The sequence below is a fragment of the Artemia franciscana genome, unplaced genomic scaffold (assembly GCF_032884065.1).
Source record: "Artemia franciscana unplaced genomic scaffold, ASM3288406v1 Scaffold_284, whole genome shotgun sequence".
Classification (NCBI taxonomy): Eukaryota; Metazoa; Arthropoda; class Branchiopoda; order Anostraca; family Artemiidae; genus Artemia; species Artemia franciscana.
Window position 1 is genome coordinate 603,609 of NW_027063596.1, and position 13,229 is coordinate 616,837.

At 34.3% G+C, this 13,229-nt stretch overlaps 1 protein-coding gene across 1 annotated transcript in view; it reads left to right on the forward strand.

Moving 5' to 3' along the window:
• The first annotated feature begins 214 nt into the window (after window positions 1–214).
• Window positions 215–13,229, forward strand: part of LOC136043032 (ubiquitin-like modifier-activating enzyme 5) — a 42,468-nt gene continuing 29,453 nt past the window's right edge. The window contains exon 1 of the mRNA XM_065727932.1: window positions 215–351. The gene's annotated coding sequence lies outside the window, so the exon portion shown is untranslated. The remainder of the gene's footprint in view (window positions 352–13,229) is intronic.

Consider the following 13,229-nt stretch of genomic DNA (forward strand, 5'->3'; position numbering starts at 1 on the left):
TAATTTTAGAACACTTTAACGCTTTGTGCGTTAAGTGGTTTCTCTAATCGTTTGTGAAACTATTTTTTCATTTGATGTTCAACATGAAAACCTAGCCATGGCCACAACTATTAGCCTAAACTCCCTGGCCAACGACTACTTGATTTTAATTCAAAATCAATGGAAATCTCAAGTCCATTATTTCATCAAGAGTTCTTATGGTACACGAGTTTCTTCTGTAGGCATCTGCCAACGTCAGTGTTTAAAAGAAGAAATAGACTAAAACCATTTATTTATGTCGGCATTGGATGGTCGCTAAAATTACTCAGATTTTTTGTCAAGCTTTAAGGTCCTAGATTTGACCTCATAAATGTAAGTAAAATACAGATGATTTCGAAATATAGGCTAGTGATACTCATGACTATGCCATTGTTGTAGATATAAATTGCTAGGTCTAGCCTATAGGCTATTAGGCCTAGCCTAATTTGTGGCTATTCTGAAGAAAATGTGCCACTAACATAGAAATGATAGAATTAGATTTCTTCTTTTATGTTATTTGCAAATATCATGTTTTACTTTCTGGTAATGTAGTAAAATTTTAGTTTTTCAACATGCATGTTTTTATGGTCTTTCATAATTCAATAGGCCTAATTGTTTCTAGGTCAAATTCCTTTTTTTGACCCCTTAAAGGGGTAAAGAATCAAGGTAAAGTTCTAGTTAATTGACTTCTTGCTATCTCAGAAAAGGTTTAGGTTAGGAAAATGAAACTTTCAGGGATGAATCTACAAACTAATGTATGTCCTGGGAAGGTATTTTGAAGCAACTACCTCCACTCCTTCTCCCTCTAGAGGGTCCTGACCTTTGATGACCTTTAAAAATATTTTTTATAAAAGTGAAACCTTGCAAAATAGATCTTCTGTTTAATTGAAGTAGCCTACAACAAATTGTTTTCAGAATCATAACTTTGCTTAATTCCATTTTATAAGGTTTTAGAGATATTCAAATACATTTCCTAAATTTTGAAAAAAAATGTTGATATGGCTCAAAATTCTACTCAAATAACAGGAATTGCATTTTCTGAACTAAAGGCAGAGATAAAGAAACTAGTAACTGAAAATTAAGGTAAAATGCTGTTTGTCAAAATTTCAATTGGTATAGACCTGTCATGTAAGCAAATTTCATGGCCCTCTAGAGGGAGAAGGAGTGATGGTGGGTACTTTAAAACACCTTCCCAGGACATAGTTTAGCATGTAGACCCATCCCTGAAAGTTTTGTTTTCCTAACCTAAATCCTTTCCAAGATAGCAAGAAGTCAATTAAATATAATTTTACCAAGAATCAATATTCACCAAAAGTTTAAAAGCAAATTTCTAAAAAACCGGTAAGTGAGAAAAAATTGACATTTGTTGCTGTTTCAGGAATATATTTTCCTTAATTTTAATACCCTACTAAAATGTAATTTTTACAATAAATTTCTAGCAATTCTTAAAAGAGCTAAAAAGATTTCACAAATTATGTTAGCTTTGCTATAATGCCATTTTTGAGGGATTTTTGGCTGTTAAAAAATTTTCAAATTTTTTTCTTAATAATATTTCATTATTAATACTGAAGAAAATGATTGTTACCATTCTGAATCAGCTGTAAATGGCAATTTGTTTCCCTAGACATTTTTTATGTATGTTTTTTTTAAACCTTTGGCAACTATATACTGCTTGACCTTTTGAGACTCCTTTACTTTTGTAGTAGCCTATATAAGGTAGAAGTTTAGGCAAGTTTATGACAGTTCATATAACTGACTTAACAATAGAGTGAATATACCAGTTGATGCCTTTTTTATGTTCTTTACAAATATAAAATTGCTTCTTCTGTAAATTCAAATTTAAGTGCTTTTTAACCTAACCTTATTATAAATAATTTTAACATTGAGAAAATGTAGTATTTTTTTTAAAAACAATGAAAAAAGATGGCACTGAGAAAATATAGTATTATTTTGTGGAAAACAAGTGATAACTCATACTTCAATTGAAAATTTGTCATTTTTAAGAGCTCAAAAAGTGCTTAAATTTGAATTTACAATAGAAATGATTATTATATTCATAATGGATGTAAAAAATGGCATCAAGTGGTATGTTCACTTTATTGGTAAGTTAGTTATATGAACCCATAAATTTTTGAAATCTTGTCATTTTGAAGAGTTCAAAAACTGCTTAAATTTAAATGTATGATAGAAGCAAGTATTATATTTGTAAAGAGCATAAGAAAAGGTATTGAGTGGTATATTCACTTTACTGATAAGTCAGATATATGAACTGTCATAATTTTACCAATTTTTTTTTTTTTTTAGAAAACAATGAAATTCTGGTCAATCAACAATAATCAACATCAAATCAGCAATAATATGACTTTCCATATTATTGACTTACCAATAAAGTGAACATACCACCACTCATATCTTTTTTTATGTTCTTTACAAATAAAATAATCACTTCCATTGAAAAATTCATATTTATGTACTTTTTGAGCTCTTAAAAATGACAGATTTTCAATTATGAGTTATTAATTATAAGTATAAGTTATCAGTTGTTTTCTGACAAAATAATACTATGTTTTCTTGGTCATTTTGACAAAATAATACTACATTTTCTCAGTGCCAAAACTTTTTATAATAAGGTTAGTGTTAATGACCACCCCAGATTTTCCAGGGGGGGCCAAACTTCCACCACAAAGGGCCCTTTGCCAGGCATAATAATCCCTTATGTCCAACATAACCCATTCTGTCCAACTGATTTGAAATTATTGCATGCCTATTAACCAAAAAGAATAATTACCTGACAATCCTTGGGGTAATTATGCTATTTGCTATTAATCATTGTACACTTTGAAAGTAGGTTAGATACATAATAAAATTCTCAAGTTCTGTCAAATGCCCATTTCCTAGATGATCATATCAATATTATAAATCCTGAAAGTAATTCCTCTAAGTTGACAGATTAAAATAGGTCAGTTCCTGTCAAAAGTTTTGATGTTTATTTCTTTGTTTTAGTGAATATAAGCCACTGTTCTAGATTATTTGAGTCAGTTCTTATTCCTTTTCTGTCCTCATCTTATGTACATTTACTGTATTGTATGTGTAAATAAACATTATTATTCTTGACACATAAACCTTATGAAAGTTAGAGATGCTTGACATCCTCTACTGGTTGAACCCCAGATTGTAGGCCAATGCTACCATAAGACTCTAAAGACAAGAGCACAGAGAGAAGTAGAAGACTTTACATAATTAAGCCTGTTAACTTTTTACTTAGGTAAATATAAAGGTATTAATAGCCATTAGCATTAGAACTCAAAAGATCACCAAGCATCTGAAACAGTTTGTGACAACTTTGATGCTAGGAAAGAACTTCATCCAATCTGGAAATTGGACTACTACTCTGGAGGATGAAATGAAGCAAGAGTACTCCAAGACTTTTGACCATCTACTAGCCAAATTTGACAGAAGGCTCACAGATAAATTGCCAGTGCTGAGCACACTCAAAGCCTTGGATCCAAGCTTGACCAAGTTTATGGAGACAGAGTTGCTCAAGTATTTCTCTGCTCTTTACAGTGAGCTGGATATTGATGACATTCTTCTCGAATCTCAAGCTGGTATTGCCAAGCATTTTTTGTTTGATGAGGAGAAAAAGCAGGAAAACTTCCTAGACATCTTCAAGCATTACCAGTGGCTTACTCAGAAGTAATTAAAGTACTTTGTATTGCTTCCACACAACACAACTGTTGTGACAACAGCAAGCAATGAGCTTTTGTTTTCTAGCCTAGAAATAGTGAAAAACTACCTGCAGTTTACAACAGGAGACAATCGTCTCAGTCACCTCCTTTTGATGTTTGCAGAGAAGGATTTAGTAAAAAATTAGACAATGACCAGCTTGTTGACGATTTTGCAAAGCTGAAATCTTGGTGGTTCCCCAAGTAACTGCCAACTGTTGTAATATTTTTTTCTCTTTTTATGTTTTTCCTTTTTGTAAATATATTTGATGAAGGAAAACTGAGAATTTGGTTACAACCCTTAGCATGTTAATGAAAGTTACTTTCACTGACATATTGTTTACTTAAATAAGAATGTTTCTCACTGAGGAAGGCCAGCCTGTAGTCTGGTTGAATTTTTCTCTTTCAGTTTAATCACTTAACTTTGTTGATTGTGATCTTTGATGTTCTAATTAGTCTTAGAGGTCAGTGTGGCTGAGTTCCACATTTGGTTACAGTACATTTCAAAGCAACACATGGGTGCTGAAAATGCATTTTTAATTAGAATATTCTATCAATGTGCTGCCAAAACCCGCTTTTATTCTTAAGCAACATAAGTGAGTTGGGGGGTGGGGGCAAGACGGAGTTCATGCACACCCCAAGATTTGGCCCAAATGGCGCCTCTGTAGGCCTACTGTGTTTCCTTTCCTTGTCGTTTACTTTTTAAAGCATTTCAATTACTTAATATTCTAAGGTAGGCTTATCAGCCTAGAATTACGGCTATTGAGAATAAAACTATCCCTACTTCATAATGTGCAGAAAAGCTATGGTTACCAGATTTTGGAAGTACTTCCACTTAGTGCTGCAAAATTGCTGTAAAATAAAAACTTGGAAAATAAAATTGGTAAAAGAAGGTACTCACTAGGAAATAGTGATATATAGGAAAAAGGAACGGAAATAATATAGAAAATAGTAATAGTGATATATAGGAAAAAGGAAATGATATATAGGAAATAGGAACTATGAAATCAGTGTTTCAGAGTTTTCCTATAACTACATGGCCAGTTGAGCGTTTCCTTTTTAAGCATGACTTTTAGCGTTAGTGAATTGTTTTAATGATTTTGATTTTCCTTTGCTTAAAAAGGGTAAGGCCTTTTCATCTACATTTTTATTTTATAACCATCTAGTTTATCCTTTATTGTGCTTAGGGTAATGCCTCAGTGCTTAAACAGTGCCTGTTTTCAGAAATCCATTTGGTAAAAAATAATAATAATAGAAAAAAAAAATCAAATTTACCATAATTTAGCATTAAATTCATACTAGCAATATCTTCTGCATTTAAACCTAAAAAATGTTACACTAACAGCCTTGCATATTTAAATAACTGTATTCAGTTACATTTCTCATTTCATATACATGTTTGTTTTTCATTTATTTATAAAAGTACCAAATACAAGCAAAAAAGTGGTATATAATATTTTGATGACTGTGGTCAACTAATCACAGGATCATAATAGCAGAACATTCAGTTATTTTAACAGTCGTTAAGACTGTCTTCAACAGGGCCTGCTGTATAATCTAGCTCCTCTATTTCAGATTCTGATTCAGGTGACTGTGCCTGCTCTAAAGCCCCCCCCCCCACCAATAAAAGTCCTGCATATGGTCATGGGGATTATATTTCAATTTCTACCTCCACCCTGTCCTTGTCTCTTGCTTTGAACTAATTCTGAATTTATTGGAAGATTCTTTCAAAAGAACTACTGAAACACAAGGGACATTAAACTAGAATAAAATTTCTTGAAGATAATGTCACCACCAACTCATTTGGTTGAAAAGCAGACATAATCTTAGAAAAGATCACTGGAACTTTTGATTTCCAATTCATTGAGCCCTCTCTGAAAATTTATTTGACCACCCTTTTGACATTTAGTGCCTCTTGGAAAAAAAATGAACAAATATTAATACTTTGAACCCTTATGGGCCTTTATTATTGGCAATGCTATATGATTGCCTCTGACTTAAATAAGATTAAATGAAAAAAAAAAGTTTTTTTAACTGAATGTAAGGAGCGACATTAAAACCTAAAACGAACAGAAATTACTTCGTATATGAAAGAGGCTGCTTCCTCATCAACGCCCCGCTCTTTACGCTAAAGTTTGACTCTTTCTCTCAATTCTTCTTTTTAAAACAGTAAAAACTTTAGCGTAAAGAGCGGGCATTAATGAGGAAGCAGCCTCTTTCATATACGAAGTAATTTCTCTTCGTTTTAAGTTTTAATGTCGCTCCTTACTTTCAGTTAAAAAAACTTTTTTTTTTTCATTTAATTTCTGAACATTTTTGAATCAATGCATGTTTTGATTTTGGCTTCCGCAGAGGAATAATTAAAACGAAATTTGCATTTTTTTTGGCTAAATGGTTTTCTCATAATTTTGATTGAATGATTTTGAGAAAAAAAGAGCGGGGGAGGAAGCATAGTTGCCCTCCGATTTTTTGGTTAATCAAAAAGGCAACTAGAACTTTTAATTTTTTACGAATATTTTTATTATTAAAAGATTTACGTAACTTATAAATTAGCTTATGTAAAGAACTTTTGTATTCTCATATTTTTATTACATATATGAGGGGGTTCGCCCCCTTGTCAGATCCTCACTCTTTACACTAAAGCTTAAATTTTGTCCCAATTCATTAAGAATGACCCCAGAATCACAAAAGCCATAGAATAAATAGTTGAAATTACTAAAAATGCTTTAGCGTAAAGAGTGAGGTATTAGGAGGAGGTGAGCCCCTCATATGGGTAATAATTTCTGTTTGTTTTAAGTTTTAATGCTGTTCCTTACTTCCAGCTGAAAGAACTTTTTCATATTTATTTTTTCATTGTTTTTTTTTAAATAATGCTAGTAAATCCTGCGCTCCCTTCATGGAGATTTTCTTCCCCCATGACAAATTATCGATGGAAAGTTCCCCCAGCATATCCCCCTCTTCTCAACCCCTCCCCTCAACCAAAAAAATCCTCCTGAAAACACCTGTACACTTCCCAATAACCATTACTATATGTAAGCACAGGTCAAAGTTTTTAACTTGTTGCCCCTCCCATGGGGACTGTGGGGGAGTAATTCGTCCCCAAAGACATAGTCATAAGGTTTTTTCGACTACGCTGAATAAAATGGCTATCTCAGAATTTTGATCTGTTGACTTTGGTAAAATAATTAGTGTGGGAGGGGGCCTAGGTGCCCTTCAATTTTTTTGGTCACTTAAAAAGGGCACTAGAACTTTTCATTTCCGTTAGAATGAGCCCTCTTGCAACATTCTAGGACAACTGGGTCGATACGATCACCCCTGGGAAAAAAAAAACAAATAAACACACATCCCTGATCTGCCTTCTGTCAAAAAATACAAAATTCCACATTTTTGTAGATAGGAGCTTGAAACTTCTACAGTAGGGTTCTCTGATACGCTGAATCTGATGGTGTGGTTTTCGTTAAGATTCTATGACTTCTAGGGGGCGTTTCTCCCTATTTTCTAAAATAATGCAAATTTTCTCAGGCTCTTAACTTTTGATGGGTAAGACTAAACTTGATGAAACTTATATATTTAAAATCAGTATTAAAATGCGATTCTTTTGATGTAGGTATTGGTATCAAAATTCCATTTTTTAGAGTTTTGGTTACTATTGAGCCGGGTCGCTCCTTACTACAGTTTGTTACCACGAACTGTTTGATAATATAAATTTCAATTCCCCTTCTAATGAAGATCCAGAATTATCCAGGGGGAAATGGAGGAGGGGGGTAAATGCTGGCTCCTAGGGGAACAATGACATGATCACACGATTTCTCTGAGATGTGAAATTGACAGTAAAAATGAGGATATCATTCTTGTTTGGCCCACCACACTGTTGACAATCCTGGTCATTGATTTCTTTTTGATGAGGCAACTTTAATATCTGAAGCAAAAGGCTTCCCACATTCTTTTAGGAAGGGAATAGAAATAAGAAAATCCATAAATAGAGACTTTGCTTTAAATAAAGATACTGGAGGCATTCCTATAAACCCAAATCACAATTCTCAAAAAATTTCAATTAAGATCATCTGATCACACTTTTAATGAAGATTAAATCAGTAGACAATCTAATCAATCACCAAGCAGAAAATTCTTGCATATTCTATTTGGTCAATAGTCTTTTATTTATTCTGACATGTTTTTTATTAAGTCTCTCTCTCTCTCTCTCTCTCTCTCTCTCTCTCTCTCTCTCTCTCTCTCTCTCTCTCTCTCTCTCTCTCTCTCTCTCTCTCTCTCTCCTCTCCCTCCCTCCCTCCCCCTCCCTCCCCCCCCCCCCCCCCCTCTCTCTCTCTCTCTCTCTTCTGTTAAGAGTTACTTCAAAAGGTTAGTTTTTATGGCACTTGGGGTCTACCATTTGGGGACGGTTAAAATGAGAAAAATTAGAAAAATGAGGTATTTTTAACTCACTAACAGGTGTCTTAATGAAATTTGATTTTTGGAAGGATATTGTCTCTCAGAGCTCTTATTTTAAATCCTGACTGGATATGGTGATCTTGGATCTTGGAAACACTTAGAGTGAAGGGATTGGATGAAACTTGATGGTAAAAATAAGCACAAGTCGTAGATACGTGATTGACATAACCGGAACGGATCTGCTCTCTTTGCGGGAGTTGGGGGGGGGGGTAATTCTGAAAAATTAAAAAAATGAGGTATTTTTAACTTATGAAGGAGTGATTGGATCTTAATGAAATTTGACGTTTGGAAGGATATCGTGTCTCAGAGCTCTTATTTTAAATCCCGACCGAATCCGGTGACATTGCAGGGAGTTTGAGTGGGGGAACCTAAAATCTTGGAAAATGCTTTGAGTGGAGGAATCAGGATGAAACTTGGTGGGAAAAATAATCACAAGTCCTAGATATGTTATTGACATAACCGGAATGGATCCGCTCTCTTTGGGGAGTTGGGGGGGGGAGTTTTTGATTGTGAAAAATTAGAAAAAAATGAGGTATTTTTTAACTTATAAATGAGTGATTGGATCTTAATGAAATTTGATGTTTGGAAGGATATCGTCTCTCAGAGCCCTCTTGGTGGGAAGAATAAATAATAGTTATAGATATGTTATTGACATAATTGGAACGGATCTGTTCTCTTTGGGGGACCTGAGGGTTGTTAATTTGGAAAAATTAAAAAAATTGAGGTATTTTTAACTTAAGAATGGAGTGACCAGATCTTAATGAAATTTGATATTTAGAAGGAACCCATGTCTCAGAGCTGTTATTTCGAATCCTGACCAGATCTGTCAACATTGGATGGAGTTAAAGGGGGAAACTGGAAATCTTGGAAAACGCTTATAAATGTTGTAGATATGTGATTGACGTACTCAGACTGGATTCGCTCTCTTTGGGGAAGTTAGGGGTGTGGGGTTCAGTGCTCTGGCGCATTTGGTGCTTCTGGACGTGTCAGGACAATGAAAATTGGTAGGCGTGTCAGGGAGCTGCACAAATTCACTTGATAAAGTCATTTTCCCCGATTCGACCATCTGGGGGGCTGAAAAGAGAGGAAAAACTAGAAAAACTGATGTATTTTTAAGTTACAAATGGGTGATCAGATCTTAATGAATTTTGATATTTAGAAGGACCTTGTGACGCAGAGCTCGTATTTCAAATCCCGACCTGCATTAAACCTCTGATTTCCTTTTAAAGCAATCTATTGATTCCTAGAATTTTGCCAGAGATCATACCATATGAGCTCTTGGCTCTTCCAACCTTGTCACAAGTGCCATATGAGCTCTTAGCTCTTGTTTAATTTGAGTTCTGCAGATGGTTTGGTAGAAGTCCCTGACAAAATATTTGCTTCTGTCATTTTTTTCATCTGTTCTGTCTACTGGCTGACATAACTCTTGTTTTCTTAGTAATTTAATTTTATTATTTTTTCTTTTTTGTTATATGTCAATTCTGCTTGTAGTCCTTTCTGTCGTTAACAGCTCACTGAACTAGTATGATTTTACTTCAGCTAATATTTCACCATTTTAGAATTATAAGTACTTGTACTATAATACACTTTATAGTTCTGATAACAAAAGCAGGGTTGCCGCCCAGTGAAAAAATTGCTAGATAGTAGTAATTTTTAGTGATTTCTTCAATAATTTAGGGATTTCTGTGCTGAATTAGTGATTTTTTTTTGTTTAGGCAGTATGGAAAATCACAAGAAATGGTGATAAACCACTAGGTGTAGCAACCCCAAACTAGAGACTGAAGTCAGACAGATGGCCTTTTAAAATAGGTAATAGCCCAGAGCTATACACAAAATAAACTCGTCCAAACCTGTTTCTGCCACCCTCTCCGCACTTCTTTGCTGTGAAAATTGTAAGCTCTTGTAAAATATGTCATCAAATATGTAAGATACGTAAATTAAGTAAAATAGATAAAATACCAATTTTACAGGGGGTCCATAAAATTATGATAAAACATGTAAAATACCCAATTTTACCAATTACAACACCACTTCCACTGTACTTCACCCCCAGCCCCCCTAATATTCAAACATACTGTCCAAGTTATGTATTTCTCATATGCACTTCAATTTCTTAATTTTGTCAACATTGATTATATTTATGGTACAAGTGTCATGAGATTAGAATAGTAGGTCTCCAGACATGGTAGAATAAAAAGGGAGAGATTATTAGCTTGCTAATTTTATGTTCATTTTTGTGGTTCTGTTTTCATTTTTGACAATCCATTCCCAGTCCCCCTCCCAATGGTCTTATAGCCCTGGGCTGTCTGAAAAAGTAACATAAATAAATGATTTAGTGATGAAATTCTTAGTTTATAATATGTGTCAAGTTTCAATGAATCATATTTCCTTGTTCTATTTTTTCTATTTTCATATGTTTTTTGTAATCGTTGTTTCATCTTCTCCAGAATTTTGAAATCAAAGCAAAATGGTGTCATTTTGTCATAGCTTTGAAGATGTGTTCAGACCCATATGCACTTCCATTTTTTATTTTGTCTATTATATATGTCTATTATTCAATTTTGATTGATTCTATTTATGGGTACAAGAGTGATGATATTTCAATAGTGCTGCTTATTAGAATGCTTAGGAAACATAATTTAGGTTATATATTTGAACATTGGGGGGGGCACTAAAGTATAGCAGAAGTGCCTTCAATATATATTAACTAGAGTATAATTTTTTGTGTATTACTTCTGAAGAGAGGAAAGTGCCTGGTGCTTCTGAAGAGTAGAAAAGCGCCTGGGTCTGATGGTCTTCAGCCCAAACATTGATTCATGGAACCCCTTAACTATTTGAACACCTTGCAATATTGTTTCAGGCATTGGTTGCTCAACAGTATGTACTGAATGCAATATGTGAAGGTATTGTAACATGTGTCCTAAAGAAAAATAAAGATCCAAAATCATGTGATTCATATAGACTAATTACAGTATGCTCAGTTTTAGAAAAACTATTTGAAAAGATATTATATAGAGAAATTAGTCGTAAGTGTGACAACAGGGACCAAGAGTTTGGGTTTCGTGAAGGTCTTGGTGTCCAAAATGCCCATACAGCTCTTCTTGCAATTTTTGAACATCATAAGCATTTGAAAAAGAATCTTTACGTTTGTGCTATTGACATATCTAAAGCTTTTGATAAGATTCTACATTCCCAAGTGATTTTTATCTCTACTAAGAAGTGGTGTGAACCCTTTCATTTGTGCATGTCTGTGGACATGGTATTGAAAAACATCAATTCATGTGCGAGTAGGAGGCCATGTGAGAAGCCATATTAATGTTCACTGTGGAGTAAAACAAGGTTTAGTCCTAAGTCCTGTGATTTTTAATAATGATATTCGTTTGGTTACTCGCCATTTACCCCTATATCTAATTGAGCCATATGTAGATGCAAGTCATTTCTCATATGTGGATGATATTCTTCTTCTGTCTGATGACCTCCAAGGGTTACAGAAAGCTGTAGACAGTGTTTGCGCTGCTTTAAACGGAATTGGACTTTCAGTTGTCACTTCTAAATCAGAACTTCTTGTTTTTGTTTTGGGTTCCCGACATTCTTTAAATGCAGGTATTCAAGGTGGTCCTACTACTGTATTTGCATCTTCTTCATTCAAGTATCTTGGTCGATTTAGTAATTGATAGGCGTGTCAGGGAGCTGCACAAATTGACTAGATAAAGTCGTCTTAAAAATGGTCTATTTAGTTACCGTTCTGGTTATGTCAATCACATATCTAGAACTTGTGCTTATTCTTCCCACCAAGTTCATCCCCATCCCTCCACTCTATATTTTAGTCTACAGCTACATGAATATACCAGTGTGAATGCGTATCAAAACTGCTTGTTTTTCTGAATTATCTATGGCAGAAAGACGTGCATGAAGATATCTTTTTCAACATGCCAACAAGTTGTGGAACTGCTTAGGTAGTTTTCAAAACAATTGATTCCCATATAAAAGAAAAAGTTTTACAATGGAAGAAATGCATTGGAATATGCACTGGCAGTGCATGGGCTATATGCAAGAATAGCAGTGTGATTACAAGAGTTCATGAACAAAGTCTGTGTGCTTTGTGGACACACTGTAGTCTTCATAGAGAAGCACTGGTCACCAAAGGATTACCCAATGATCTTAGAACAGTACTTGATACATCTCCAAGCATTGTAAATTATATTAAAACAAGACCCTACAACACCACTTATTTCAAAAACTGTTTGAAGAAATAGGTATTTTCAATACAACTGTCCTTCTGCATATGGATGTTTCCTGGCTATTCAGGGTAAAAGTACTGACATAATTACTGACACAAACACACATAGTAATATTCTATCGTCTTTCTGCTGACATTACCTTACCAACCTCTTTCTGTCTTTTTGCTGCAACAATTTTTCCTGGCTTGTGGATTGTTGATAGTCCGGTTTTGTCTACATTCCAAATGTTTTGCACAGTAAATTTGCGCAGCTCATACAAATCATCAAGATTTTAAAAAAATTCTCCCAATTGTCACACAATTGAAAGCCTTTACACGACCAAAACTTGCTGCTCATGCACTCTTACAGTAAGACGTGAATGTCTTGTCACAAAATCACGGTACCAATTTTCGCTTGCAGCATTTCGATTGTCACTGCTTGTCCTTGGCTTTGAAATGGCAAGTCCATTGGCAAGAGAATGCCTGCGAGCAAGCTGACAAACTTCAAGCAGTGTTAAACCGAAAATTTACATTCATTTGGCCCATATCCCCTTTATTCCTTTCGTCTGTTGGAATGGTTTTTTTGTACCTTTATTCCCTAAAATAAGTTAGAATATTGTAAGTGAGAGAAGTTTTTTAGTTTAATTTTTAGTTTCTCACCAAGCTATTTTTCTGGACCAAACAAGGTTCGATCCAACCATGTTTAATCTTCCAGGATAAAGTACATGGGATTGTCGTTTCTTTATCGATTGTATCTGACAAAATATGAGGTAAATATCAATGAAGTGTGTTGCAAAATTTAGCTCTCCTGGTTCGCCTGG